Source organism: Neopsephotus bourkii, unplaced genomic scaffold (assembly GCF_033783945.1).
Source record: "Neopsephotus bourkii isolate Nb327-2 ecotype Australia unplaced genomic scaffold, CSIRO-AGI_Nbou_v1 NB_1792, whole genome shotgun sequence".
Classification (NCBI taxonomy): Eukaryota; Metazoa; Chordata; class Aves; order Psittaciformes; family Psittacidae; genus Neopsephotus; species Neopsephotus bourkii.
In genome coordinates this window covers 13,223,579-13,238,687 of record NW_026902266.1, presented here as the reverse complement: position 1 = coordinate 13,238,687, position 15,109 = coordinate 13,223,579, and the positions used below count along the sequence as shown (strand labels likewise).

Here is a 15,109-nt window from a genome sequence, read left to right as displayed (position 1 = left end):
AGATGTTACAGAAAAAATTAACAATCTCCAAGATCAGAATATAGCAGAAGCTCAACAATACTTAACGCGTCTCTGTGACCATGAATATGTACACAAACACACGCACATGCATGCAAGCACACAACAAGATTAAAGTCAAGTCTTTTGGAGGAGGCTCACAACAAAAAAAATCATAAAACCCCATGTTTGACCAGAAGAGTCTGTTAAACGCAGGATTTAAGCAAGGCTCTTTCATTTGCACAGATCACTTACAGCAACAGGAATTCATTAAATTCTCCCATAAAGATTGTGCTATATTTTGTCTAAAGCGACACATTCCTTGCAGATCACAGTGCCTTTCTCATGCTGCTAATAAGATAATCTGTTACATGAGGCTTACAAATCCATTTAAATTGATTTTAATTAATGAATCAATCACTAGCCACTGATGACTAGGTCTACAGACAGCAAGCAATTCAAAGCCCCAGGCCTCTAATCCCAAACCAAAATCCACATTAGAGCAACAGGACATCTCTCTGATCAAGAGTAATACAAAGATGTTCAGTTCATACACATTTAAAGTGAATAAACTTGATCAAAATGTATCTCCAGATCTTATGCATTACAATTCCCATATTCAGGACTGTTCAACTAGGAAAACATTATTACATCATTTACATTTCTTTGCAAGTGAAACAAATGAAATCAAGCACAACTATAACTGGTTTCTAAACTTTCAGATGCTTAATCCACTTTTAGGTTTCTTTTGTTTGTTCTTAAACAATCAGTTGTTTAACATTAATTAATAGAAAATTGCACTTCATATGGTCATAAACATGAACAATTCCTTTTACATACACTTTGATCCTGTGAAAATTCACTGCTGTTTTCCCACTGCTAAAGTGCTTAAGTTTTCCCTTAAACAGAAAACAAGAGGAAATATTTCTGTCCCAAAAGCAGCATGCAGAAGCAGCATAGAGATCATCCTTGTTATTTCAGTAAGTAAATTATTATAATTATTGTTATTATGATAAGTTAATTACAATGCAGTGAGTTAAATCCACAATGGGTGGTGTGATGCTGAACACTGAAGTCTCTAAAGCATCAGCATCTAGTTCCAATAGCAGAGGGGACACATCTGAGTGAGGCTGCTTCTCCTACAAACAGCTGATGCTCAGCACAGCATCTTTGCATAAAGCACCACTAAAGCTGTGCAAGAGAAAGAAAGAAAGGATCCATGCCTCGCCAGGAGCCTCCTTCCTGGATGTAAGCATCTAGCCCTTCTTTCAAAGGCTGCTGCTTTTTCTTTAAATGTGACAGAGAAGGTAGGCTGACACAAGCCAGCTTGCCTCCAAAACAGTCTAGCTGTTTATATAGCTACAGTCTGCTAAGTCCAAGCCACTCTGCTCACATGATGCTCTGCACTGCACAAGCTTGATGGCACAGATCTCTGCCTGACTGTTCTGAGCTCCCCTGCGTGATACAGACTTGCCTCCAGAAGCAGAGCAGCAGGTACTTCAAGAAATTTAGTATCAAAACCTGACAGCAATACAAACTTCCTGTACCAGAGGTGTTGGTGCTGTGAGAATTGCAGTTGCTCTGTTTACATTTTTCTGAATGCTATCTGCACCTTCATGGTTCAATAAGCATCCCACTGAATATTCTAAGACAAATCTCAATCCCTCCCCAGTCCACAAAGCAGCTTGCTTGGGTGTTTGCTGCCACGCCAAAAGTCCCAGCAAGAGATTGGGCACCTCAGGCACATCTCCATTATGACAAAACACACCAAGTGGCCTGTCCCGGAATCGATGCTACCAGCCCCACTGTGGGGGAAAAAAAGCAGTTGGCATGAGCATCATAAGAGTGTCCATGAAAATTGTGCTGATGCAAACATGTCAATTAGGAGAGAAGTGCCTCTTCCTCTCCCTCAAGGACAACCTCCCCCATAAGTCAAACAGTCCTTCAAAAGCTCCAATGTCCTTGTCTGAGCAAGGGATTGACCCTCTCTAGGTCTTTCCCATGGGCACAGAGTTACATAGACAGAGAGAGGAGGTGGGAAAAGTCTATTATGGATATGGGTCTCCACATGCAAAGATCTCACCACTTAGCTGCCTGTTCCCCCACCCAATCCTCCTCTGTACTGCCGGACAAACACATGACTCAAGCGGCACCACAGTGAACATCAGTATGGGATGACATGTGTCAGTCATTTGGCTCCAAAACTCTAAATGACCATTACACCAAGGTCGATTTACCAACACTGAACTGCACCAACTAAGAAATAATCCGACTTGTAGCTTGCTTTATTAAAGCAATTCACACATTATCCAATACAAAAGATGTTGCCTAATGTGCAATCACCATTCTGCCTGTTTAAATTAAGAGCTCTCTATTTGTTTTTAATCAATACTGCATATACAGTTTACCCAATGCTGTCAAAGGTAGCTTTTTAACACAGTATCTGATTTATTACTCTCAATACTTGTGTTCTCCCCAGTTTGTTATGAACAAACGATTTTTTGGAGGGAAGAACAAAAAGAATAATTAAAGAAGGTAGGTTTGGCTTTTATGTGCTGCTAATTAATAAGAGACTTAAATTAACCAAGCAATAAGTACAAGATACCAAACTATCTTTCATAATATTTAAGGAAAAAGTGTTGAATACTTTCCAGGCTTAAACACATTAAGATCAACGTTGTACCAAACCTGAATCTGGCCCAGTTAGCTCAAAAGTGTAAATACTGCATCCCCTTACACAGATGTCATGGTGTACAGGCACTCCACATTTAAAGAGACAGATTCTGCAGCCAACAATGCTCCAGTGACACAGAGACAATCAATGTGTCCTTGATTATGAGGAGGCAAACAGTTTTCACTACAAAAAAAGGAGACTGAAAAACAAATCATGTGTTTTTATTTTACAAGCTCCAAGTTTGGGTTGGGTTTTTTCAAGCCCTTTTGGAGCACTTAAGCAGAATAAAAATAGTTTGTTGCACAAGCATAAAACAAAGTAACTGCTAAACAAACACTTTAATTTTACTCCTTTGTTTTCAGTTCTTATTCCTATTCCTCTTCAGGAGTTGGATGTTACCACTAAAATATCTCCATGTTTTCTGGTAAACTGATTAGGTGGGTTTTGTCCAAGACTTGTGCCCTAATGCGTTCCCTCTATTTCATATTCTGAATATCGCTGCTGGAAAATGTACTGCAGCACAGAATGTAGTATATGGCAATATAGCCTGACATTCAGATCGAGACCACAAATTATAAACAGTTTCAGCAAATTGACTTGAGTGCCTTTGTTCCTCAGACATACATCTTCCTATTGCTTACAAAAGCAGCATATACTAACCACTAACACTGCTATAGCCAGTACTGGGAAAGGAAGTTATTGAAGCCTGGATTTCCTGCTTTCAGTTGTAGCCAAGAACTGTGAGGCTTGTAGTGGTTTCAGGAACTGACTCATCTAATGATTCATGGATAAGATACTGGTTTTAATATATTTCTGATCATAAGACTCAAACTTCAAAAACAGCGATGCTTAATTTTTAAAGTAAAAAAGTACATAGATCAAGTAAACATTGTCATGGGACACTGGCTAATAATTGTAAATGTGCTGTACAGTGCAGTCTGTTTTTAAAAAGTAGTATGTTAGACTTCCTGGAAATTCATTTTGAGACAATGTTGACAATGAATTCAAAATCTACTGTCAAAACCTGAGTACTTCTGTTGCAGTCGCGGTACAGCTGAAATTCAAGAGGACAGGTGGGATATCAATTACATTTTTAGGCGTGCTCTTAAGTACACACATATGTACTGGTACATATTAATCAATGAGTTCTAGAGAATCCTATTGTTAACGCACATGGTTTCTTTAGCTGTGCATTACAAGTATCAAAAAAACAAAACAGCTGGTAACAATAGATTTGGGTGTTTGAAAGAACAGGAAAGTTTTGTTTCAGGAGTGACTGGACCTGCAGAGATCAGTCTTAAAGCAAGAACTAACACTGGATTTTAACACAAAGACATGTATTTTGTGCTCATTCAGAATTCAAACCCAGCCATTTTTACGCGTTTAGCTCTTCCAGAGGGAAGCATGCCCTCCAGTGCATCAAAATGCTTTTTGCCCACAACACAAATCTCATCAGTATGCTGTAACTTGAACTGCCAAGGCTCTTGCACCTAAAAAGTAGCTTGTGGTGGAAGCTTAATTCTGCTAGGCTCATGTATGGAAAAGTACTGGTTTACTTTTTGAACTGGAAGCTGCAGCTACTCACACGCTATGCACAGTGTGGCGGGGAGGGAGGGGGATGCTAGCATTTCTATATTTCACCATGTGCACAACGAGCACAAAAAAAGAGGAGAAAAAAATGCATGTTGCTTGGAGAAAAGGGGGGGGAGAAAGAAAAAAACCCCAGCAGTTAAAACAGTTGACAAGAAAAGGCCAAAGTGCGCTCAGTGGCTGGCAGTCATTTTATGGCTATAGTCCTACAAGAGATTTACTTAGATGACGTCAGTGGCTCCAATCCAGCTTTTCTTTGGTAGCATTTACCACTTGCCTCTTGAAGCCTCCACTATGCTACAGAGCAGTAGACCATAATCAAAATTCCCTTTGTGAAATAGAGTTTACCTCAGGGCACAGAAGCATTGCTAGCTGAATTGCAGGCTCTTCACCCTGCACTGCATGCCCAGAAATAAATAACCTACAATACTGTACTTTCCTTAATACAGAAGGCCCATTAAAAACAGCCTGCTACCTCAGAAAGGGTTCTTTAATTTGTTTCCAAAATCTCAGGGGCCCAAATATTAGTTAATTTTCCAAGCAACCAAGAACCATGACAATTCTACTACCCCTTACACTTCTTTGTATTGTTTTCAGAGATTTTGGAAGATAAAGTTATTTACGGATCATTGTTTCACCAACAAAGAATATTACTAAAGCTAGAATCAAAGGCGAATTAGAACAGGAAGCCGCATATTTTAAAACTGTCTTTCAAATGTGCCCCCTTCAACCGCTTATCTCCAGCTGGTCAGTAAGCATATAGTAAATATGCCAAGAAGCAGAGCAATAAATTGCTATGCATAAATAACAGTCAATTTCAAAAACAAAATGCACATTATATGGAGCTATGGATTTCTATCCCAAAACAATGACTGGAACCAATGAAACACAAGTTGAGCTGATACCAAATCAACTAAAAATTCACAGGCTCCGAAGTTTAACCTTCAAACACCCCCCCAAAAAAATCCCAACAAAAAACAAACCCCATGACCATATGCAAGGCGCATCTTACTGTACTAAACATTCATTTGTCATGTTTTAATGGGCCCATCAGTCCAAAGACAACCATACTCATTATGGTGATAACTATACATAATAGTGGACTAAAAATTGCATCTCACAGTTAAGCTGTAAGAAATTACTTATAAAGAAGATGCACACATGCGTCACAGAGAACTGGAAGCCTCAATACTTCTCCTTTCTCAGCCTCTTCTCTTACCTTCCCCTAGTCACCCCAGAATGAGAGATCAGAGGTCTAATCTGCAATGAGCCAGGAGACAAAAATGCTATTATCATCCAACTGCACGAGCCACATCAAGGACTCGAACACTAAATCTGAATTTAAAGCAGATTTCAAAATTGAGGTGACGCTCAAACAGCAATAAGTGGACAGATGCTAGCATTTCATGTCCCTGCAGAGAAACTAAAAGCCCCTGTTAGCAGCCCTAGACGACAAGCCAGGAGCAGAAAACCTTTCTTTTTTGATGCAGGTGCCCATGTTGGCTTGGGCACAGAGGCAAGGTGGAAGCATCACCCCTCACTTCAATGCCCACCTGGGTGGCCTCTAGGTGCTCTGACAGCTCCTGCATCTTTCCATGCAGTTCATCTGCATGGACATCAGTGGGGTGCTAAAGAACGGCCACTGTTCCAGACTGTCATATTACTCTGTTCCAAAGGGACAGGAGAAAAGTTTTCTTCTCTTTGACCTTCTTTCATTACTATAAAAGTGGCACCAGCAAACAAATTTAGAAGGTGATTGTAAATTTCTTTGACCAAGAATCTGGTTCTTTTATTGGCCATTAAGGATCCTGGACATGGAAGGCATTGTACAAGTACAAGCAGTTCTTTCTTTCCAAAAGCCAGTGCAAGAAAGAAATGGAAGCAGTGTGGTGACTGGGATGGGCAAAGGGACCCAACAGCAAGAACACATCCATGAGCAACAGAAGAGAAAGGATAAGGAGGACCTGGCAAGGTGGATAGCAAGAGGTGGGAAACAAAAAGCGTAATCAAGCACTGCTCAAGAGCAAGTAAGTGCATACCCAAGGAATAAGGAGGGTCGGAGCAACCAGAGACAGATGCAGTTCCCTGTAAGGAACAGCAAGACAGCCTCCAGGGCAAAAGACACAGAGGAATGTGCTGCAAGGTCAGAGAGCAACAGAGCCGGATCCAACCCTAAGGATATCACTTCAGCATTGAATGGAAGCCTGTATCTATAGTTTGATACTTTTCCTGCAACAAAACAATTACAGCCCAAGAAAGGCAAGTGTAGGGGAAAGATGAAGGAAGTTCCATTGAAACTTCAAGTCTTCTACAAGGCTTTTAGTTGATTGTGGAGAAAGAAGAAATAAAATAATCTTCAAAGATCAGCTGAGAGCAGATACTTGGACACAATTTATTTTAAAGGTAATTTTTTTTTAAGAAGAAAGGTAAAATCAGATGCTGCAAAAGTAACTGTTCGCAGTTTTCCCTTTTCTTTTGAACTGTAAACCAGCTTGAGGACAAAGAAGCACGTGCTCATGGTGCTGGTAGATTAAATATGAATAAAATTTCCTTTCTCCCATTAATTAATGTCTCCAAACACTGCATATTTTTTAATTGAGACACACATAACAGAGGCTTTAATCCACTAAACCTCTATGAATTTACCTTTCCATCCAAAGTCTGTTCTGACATTTTCTCCCCTCAAAACCAAAATGTCATTCCTGAATTATAATCTCCCAACAGAAAGACAACCATGGAGAGGAAAAAAAAAAACAAGCCAGCTAATTCCAAAAATAAAAACCATTGTTCACAGCACCATGAGGTGAATGAATGGCAAGAGATTCCACCAAGGGAATAACTGTGATGTCTATAACATTAAGGAATAATTTGGCACCAAAAATACCCAAAGCCATACTGGTTGGTGATTCAAACATGAAGCATATCAAAACACTACTGATAAGCTAAATTAACAGATAGCTTATCTGAAGCATATACTAGCCATATGGTGCCACAACTTCTGTTGCCTGTTGCTCGCATAACAATAGGCTACTGCAGCCTTAGACTGGAAGCACTATTTGACAAACTGTCAAGAGCATTTTCATTTCTTGCAGAGCTCTAGGGCAATGGCACACTTGCCTATTTGCTTTTGGGGTTTTTTTTAAACAGGTGAACAAAGAGTAAACCAGATGTCAACTTCAGAAACCGAGCTGTCTGGATCAGGAGATTTAACAGAGGCAGGCATACTGCTACAGCTCAAATGTAGACAATGAGCTCTTCTAAAAACATTCTGGCCTAGGGGAGTGGCTATTTAAAACACTTGGCTTCTTTTATTTCAGCACTATGGAAGTGAATTCTGCTTTTAAGTGCCAGCTCAAATGAAGTCATTTTGTTTCACTGGGGCTTTCTTTGCATTTTAGAAACGTAGCATGTACTGTAGTAGAGGAAAAGACAAGTATGGAAAAGGAAAAAAACTTCTTTTTCAGCTAGAAGCTGAGTAAAATGGGGGGAAGAAACCAACCATTTGATCACATGCAAAAAAAAAAAAAAAAAAGAGAAATCCATGAAAGGATAATTCGAGAGCAAGTTAAATGAAATTTATTTCTTCCTCATTAAAAAAAATAAAGGCGGAAAAAAAAAAGGAAAAAAGTTTGAATGCTTTAGAAAAACCTCATATTTACAACCTCCTCAAGCTTCCTGAAGACAAGGTGTGAATACTGACTGATAAGGAACATTTGCAACGAGACTTTAATTTGTTACAGACACAATCAGTTAATACTTAAAAAAATTAATAAATTGTCTTTTAATTTAAGAAAATGAAATCTTTGCCACTTAGTATTTGAGGAAAAATCTGTTAATAACAACACAGTAATCTACTCAATCATTTAAAAAATCGACAAAATAAAAACTACCATCAACCAATATATATTATGGTCTACGGTATTCAATTATGAAAATGTGCTTTTAGTTGTGTTCTCTAGTAGTGTGAAAGACATAATAAGAAAAACAGATAACTTGCTGTTCTAATAATCTGTTCTGCTTTGATAGGCAGTAATGGGAACATATTTATTTTCTGACTTATACCCAGCTAAGTATGTAGCATTTTTAGATTATCTTCTCCAATTGTTCTTGAACATTCTCAGTAAAAAAAAAGAAACCAACCAAAAACCTCCTTTCATGTTAAGTTGAGATTGCACTTGAACTCTTTCCAAAAGCCAGAGCTGAACTGAATTATGATAATTAGAAAGCTGTGTGCATAAAAGGCAGCACAGTTGATGCATTTAAAAAAGTTCATGCCAGAGAATATAAGTTCAATATGTTCTCACATAATTAACATTTCCCATCATTAGCAGCAGTTTTCAGTTCATGTATCTGTAAAAACAACAGCACTCGTCATTGTTTTAGATTCCCAGTCAATAGCATTTTAATAGTTTTACACATAATCCTAAATTTTCCTTCCAGCACACTGAGATTTCACAGTCTACCTTCTGACCTGCTAGCAAATAAACTTGTGTTTTGTGCTCATGTGCTTCTGCTGCCACACAGACAAACTCTGATTTGAAAGTTTACTGAAGAGCAAGTAACAGCTGGAAAGCTAAGATGGCTATTTGGAAAGGTACACCAGAATGCAGAGGGAATAATCACGTTGCTCCAGTAAACAATGACTAGCAGACAAGGAACAAAAAGTTGTAGGTGATACCTTCAACTGGACAGGAGCCAAACTAAAACGGGCTGCCTCTGAAAAAAACAGGCACAAGCTGGAGGGACTAGGAAATGGGGTTGCAGCCCTGCACCAGCCAGAGAAGCACCTATAAAGCCTTTACACACTGCGGATTTTCATCACGCTCTTCACATATGTACAAAAAAATCATCTAACAAATAAGGGCATACAGTACATGATGGGTTATGCCAAGACATTCACAGACTTCCTGTGTAGAATATCTCAAATTAGTTGTTAGGAGCCAGATCTGACCTAGGCTCATTGCCTTCTTTCTTCCCCCTACTCCTTCAGTCCCTGTATTTTAAAATCAATGTAATTCTGGTGGAACTTTAATAACCCGATAGAGCACAAAAGTTGCTGAATCTGCATCAATACAGAGAGGAATTTTGGCTTTACCAATAGTAAGATAAAGCTCATAGTGACTGCAGCGGGATCAGGACTTCATAGAAAAATAAGAAAGGTTCAGGGTATTAGAAAAGGGTCATTAAGTTAGAAAAGTCCTATCTGAGTTTTATGTGACAAATCGAAGGAGCAGATCTGAAGTTCGTGCCTCAAAGGATTGAAGTCTGCAAGTTTTCACTCTCTTATGTTTTGGAAATGAGCAATCATTAAAACCAAACACAAAATTATTCCAGGAAATATTATTCCATCCGTGTTCCACTTGCAAAAGTCAAAAGAAGTTTTGTGCAAGAATAGAAAGCAAGATATGGTTATAAAATGGGAATTTATTGCAGAGATTTTTCTTCTAAAAATGTGTCTTCAGTGTGGCTTAGAGTCGGTTGGCCTTATCATAAATAATGCCATTAATGCGTTCATACATCACAGGATACAATTTAAATTGTACAGTACTTGCTTAAACTGCCACAAACCCTCTCACAGCCGTTTCTTTCAAGGGAGACGATTTACCTCTCGCAGGTTCTGAAACGTTGTGGGGACTCACTTAAAGTATTATTCTTTTAAGAGTGAATTACTGTAGTTTAGGAATATAAAACATTCCTACTTGAGGCAAGCATTAATGACAAAGTGCAGCGTGGTGACAAAACAGTAATTAAATCTCAAATCCCAGAAATAAGCAACTACTATACCTCTCATGCAAAAGTAGGTCTCTGATGAACTGGGGACTTCAAAATCCTTTTTAAAGGGCTGATTTGCATCCTCATTACAGGCAATGCAATACAGCAACAGGCCATATTCAGTCAATGGAATTAACCTGAATTTCGACCAGATTTTTAAGTCAGCCCTCACCTCACCCGCACAAATGGAATGAGTGACCAACTTTTGACAGAAATCTGCCTGCAAGTTTTAGACAGGTTACAAGCAAAGCAGAATGTAAACCCCATGCAAAAAATAATTTAAAAGCATGTGTGTCAAATCTGTTATTCTTTTTAATCAAAGACACAGAATAGCACCCATGTCCTTCTTTAGACGCTAAATATCATACTAACCATGTACATTAAGCATATGCTGTAAATATCTTAGTATTTGATCCAGCAAATGCTTATTCCTATGAGTCATCCCAGTCACTTTAACCTGAGTAAGAATTGTATCTAGCAAACCTTTTCTTCTTAAATGAATAATTTCAGAAAGGCAATTTTTAAACAACCTCTGGAAGGATGTATCATTAATATTAATGTCATGAAGAAATACCAAATAAAAAGTGACATATGCATGTGTATATATGGTCAGAAACCATGTATTCTAAACATAATGTTTGAAGGTAACCTTCTCCCAAACACACAAGTTCAGAACTGTACACAGAATCGTTGTGTTTTGGAAACAATCTTAGGCACTTTCCAGTAAAATCAGATTACTTCTAGGGAAACTGTTCCAACAAGTGTAACGATCCTACTTGATAGATTGAAAACTGACAGGTATATCACAATACATAATTACATATTTTTATCTTTCACTTTTTTTTTTCCAGGTGAAAGACACAAGGATTTTTCTGTACCTCCAGAAGTCCTTATTACCCTTTTGTCTATACTATGTCCTGAAAATTTGCTTACAATATGATCTACAAAGGTAGTTTAAAAAGAAAGAAGGAAGAAATCTTTTTTCCCCCGCGTGTGACTTCACTGACCTTAACTTTTTCAGGCATGGACAAAGAAAGCCTAAAAACCACTTTAACAATATCCAAAACCACTACACCATCCAGCAACAACAACAAAACACTAGTTACAAATTATACCAAACATGTTACACATATGCTCACACATCTCCATACATCACAATACACTATCATTTCTCAGCTGGAAACTCACGGCGGGTCTAGTTCATAATTAAGTTTCTGTTGTTCTTTTTTAGCTGTTTCATTAAGACTCCTCTATGTGGATGCTGTCTTTACCAGGACTCTGGTCAAATCAGAATTTTCCCTCTGCTTCATCACTCGTGTACACCCCACTCAGGACTAAAACTGTACAGAACATAAAACTGTAATTTGAATCTCAAGAGCTGTTGTTACACTCAAAGGCTAATAATATTTACTTCACCAAAGTAGCATATGTAAAATTGATGCTCAAAATACACGTAACGTGTTTAGCAATAAAGTATTTTCTTTCCAAAGGTACCTCTAGATTATGGAGAGGAAAAATGGAAATAAATCTTTTGCACCCAAAATTTCTACTTGGTCAGCTGATAAAACCCTGCAGCAGATAAAATGCAGAATTACCCCTACCGGCACAGAAAATAATTTATCACCTAATTAAGAAACCAGTGCAGTACAAAAGGATGCATTACCATGAAGGTGAAAAATAAATGTAACTCAAAAAAGTTTACCCTGAAAGAAAATAATTTCAAAAAGTTGATTTAAAAAACTTGCAAGTTCAAAATGCAACCCACATATAAAAATCTGCAGTTTTGTTTTAAGAACATTCATTACATTGATTCCTGTATTTCTTTTCCCAAATAAAGTATGCATATGTGTGTATAAATATACATAATATACAAACATGCAAGCTTTCCTCCCGCCCCCATAAGTAATTTAATATACAGGTCTGTGTCATTTTTAATAGCACCATTTTACCATCAGTACAATCTAATATCTCTGTAATGGTATTCCCCAACTATTTATAGAGACAGAATACAACATACATTACAGACATGCATTCCCAATATAGGTTTAGAAGAAGAACCCTACATGATTTTAAATTAAGCCCTAATGTCATTATAATCATTTCTGTTTTCATATTTAATTGCAGGTAGCACTTAGTTATTTACATGAATTTTCCTGCAAGAGGCATTCCCACAGAGATTTCCAAATTAGATGTACTGCATAAAAACGGAAAATTCAGGTAGAGAAAACAGTATTTTAGCCATACAGCCCCAAACTTTGCTGTTATTAGGTTAGCTACTGCTGTAAAACTGCTAAATGGCAATACTGTATTTCTAAACTTTATCAGCACTAAGGGAAAGCAAATATGCTTCTGTTAAATAGGAATACAGCTGTATAGGTACTTTTTTTTTTCCCAGAGGCTCTGCCATTTCAGCTTACATTTCTTACATATACTATTTCAGGACAGAAAATGCCAATGCAATCTGATGTTTCTTGGCCTTTCTTTCCCAGATGGTGCTCAGCAACAGTTAAAAAATACTGGGAGCCATTTACATTCAGCAAGCATAGAACAGAACTGCTCCTAACTTTGCAGCACTTCTGGAGGTCACTTTTCATTTCTTCCTATCAAAGGCAGGCACTTGTTTCTAATAAGTTAACAACTCTCCAGAGAAACGTGGGTGGCTGGTATTTCATTGTTTCATAAATATTTTTATACCGTAACACCATTCAAACTAAAACAGATCTCAAGAGAAGAAAAATCACGACTAGGATTACGTTCAAGAGAAGTAGGAGCGCAAACTTGGTTACTCGGTAAAAATGGAGATATCTTTTTTTTCTCCCCCTCTCTCGCTTTATTTCTCCTCGTGGTTTTTGTTTAGCTGCTTTGAGGGGGCCGCTTTGTTTTAATTCTGTTACAAAAGCCGTACTGTATAACTTTTTCCCTCCCCCTTAGAAGTGTACTTCCTTTGAAAACGCTCCTTCTGCGAACAAAGGCTGCAACCGGCCCTCCGCAGCAGCACTGGGGACATCTGTAGAATAGATCTCTCCAAAACGTTACCGATACGTAATTAAAACAACCCCGAACCCTGCGGTTCCTACCGAAAGGAAGTTTTCCAGAGACAATCTCCTCGGTGGTGGTGTAACTGCGACTTTGTCTTTTTTGGATACAATGTTTCTGCTGACTCCCGAAAATTTTCCACTTGAATGTGCAATTAACCAGCAGCGGCGGCAGCGGCAGCAGCAGCTCTGGAGAAGGACAAGAAGCAGCGAAAAAGGATATTCCTTCTTTCATCTTTTAGAGGAAAACGAATGGGGGGAAGAAAAGCAGACCTCGGGGCAGCGAACCGAGCGGAGCTCCGCACCAGGCCGGGCCGCTCGGCAGCGCGCACCGCCGGGGGACGGCTCCTGAGAGCTGCGAGTGGCTGCGCCGAGCCCGGGGCTGCTCCCAACTTCTTTCTCGTGGAAAAATATGTGAAAAATGCCAAGGATCGGTGCGCACTTGAATGTGTGTGTGTGCGTGAGCGCGCCTGAGACAGTGAGTGTATGTGTGTGTGTGTGTGTGTGTGTGTGTGTGTGTGTGCGCGCCCGGCCGCAGAGCGGTGACTCAGGCAACTAAGTGCGAGCAGCGGCGAGGGGGAGCGGAGCGGCGCGGCGCGGGGCGGGCAGCAGCCGCCTGTTGCAGCTCCGGCCGCGGCCCCGCAGCGGCACAAACTCCGCGGGAAACAACTTCTCCCCCTTACTGCGGCCCCTCTCCCGCCTGCCCCGGCACCTGCGGGGGCGCCGGCCCCCCCCCGGTCCGACCCCGGCCGGGACCGACCCCCCGCCCCACCGCACAAAGCGCCTGCGGCCGGAACAGCACGGCACAGCGTGCGCGCCCGCGGCCCCCTCTTACCTCCGCGCCGCGACCCCCCTCCGCGCACCGCCAGCGCGCCGCACTCCAACGGCAAACTTCGCCCGCTGCCCCCGGGCCGCCCCGGCTATTTATGGCCCCGCGCCTATTTTTAATCCGCCGCTTTGGCTATTTATACCGCGGCGGTAGGTTGCCGCGGGCCGGCGGACGGAGCCCTCGGAGGATGAGTTGCTGCCCGGCCGGCGGCGGGGCGGGCCGGGCTCCCGGCCGGGCTGCGCGGCGCCAGCGATGCGAGGAATGCGCGGAATGAGGGGAGGAATGAAATGAACGCGGGAGCGGGGCGGCCGCGGGGCGGAGCGCGGCCCGCCGCCCCCTGCGGCCGCGGGCGGGCGGGGCCGCGGGCGGGGCCTCCGCGCTGCGCTGACCTCATAGGGGAGCCCGCGGGAGGGGAGAGGGAAGGGGCGCTCGCCGTGCTGAGCAATGGGGTCCCGAACGGGGCTGCAGCTCCCGGGCACGGGCTTGCAGCGCTCGGGGCAAAAGGGATCTGCATCAGGGTCTGCAGCGGAGTTCCAAAATATGGGGTTGCAATAGGGGTCTGCGGTGGGCCAGAGGAGCTACCTGGGCTTTGGGCCCTGCTGGGTGGACAGGCTACCCCGTGAAGTCCCGCTCATCCACACGCATCCAGCCCCTGGATGCACCACGGAACCCTCCCTGTGCAAGCAAACCCTGACAGTCCCTAGGAAATGCAGATCCCTGCCCAGAAGGGTGCCCGTAGCACCCTGGGGCCCAACATAAGAGTCCCAGAACAAAGGGTGACTGGGAAAGGTTTGAATATATCACACCCCAAATCCACATGGCCACAGCATGTCCAAGGGGTCCAGTGTCTTCACCTTGAATCCAGGTCACAAACTTTCTCACAACATTGGCCTCAGCTTCAGATTTGACAGTGGAAGTTTTGCACCCCTCCAGTTGTGAGCCTAAGTGCCATTATACTGTCTTTACCCTTCTTGTACTGGCAAGACCCATCCCCCAGAAAAGCTCCCCAAGCATTATCATAAGGCATGTCTCCTCTGTTAACAATCTGCTACCTTATGGAAATAGTCACAGGGCAGGCACAGCTGTTGTGCTGGTGAAAATTTGTATTTGCATAAGCAAAATGGATAACTGGACACCTTGGTGCCTGTTTGTGAAATAAATTGCCTATTTTGATGTGCAAACACACATTTCTATCCACCTTCGAAAGTCTGC

The 15,109-nt window shown here is 41.3% G+C and overlaps 1 protein-coding gene across 8 annotated transcripts in view; it reads right to left on the bottom strand.

Moving 5' to 3' along the window:
- Window positions 1–13,344, bottom strand: part of TEAD1 (TEA domain transcription factor 1) — a 162,687-nt gene extending 149,343 nt beyond the window's left edge. For 2 of the 8 annotated variants that reach the window (XM_061380373.1, XM_061380372.1), the window contains exon 1: window positions 13,111–13,333. The gene's annotated coding sequence lies outside the window, so the exon portion shown is untranslated. Of the gene's footprint in view, window positions 1–13,110 lie in introns of all 8 variants that reach the window. The other 6 variants (XM_061380374.1, XM_061380377.1, XM_061380368.1 and 3 more) reach the window with 5 other exon arrangements.
- Window positions 13,345–15,109: the final 1,765 nt, after the last annotated feature.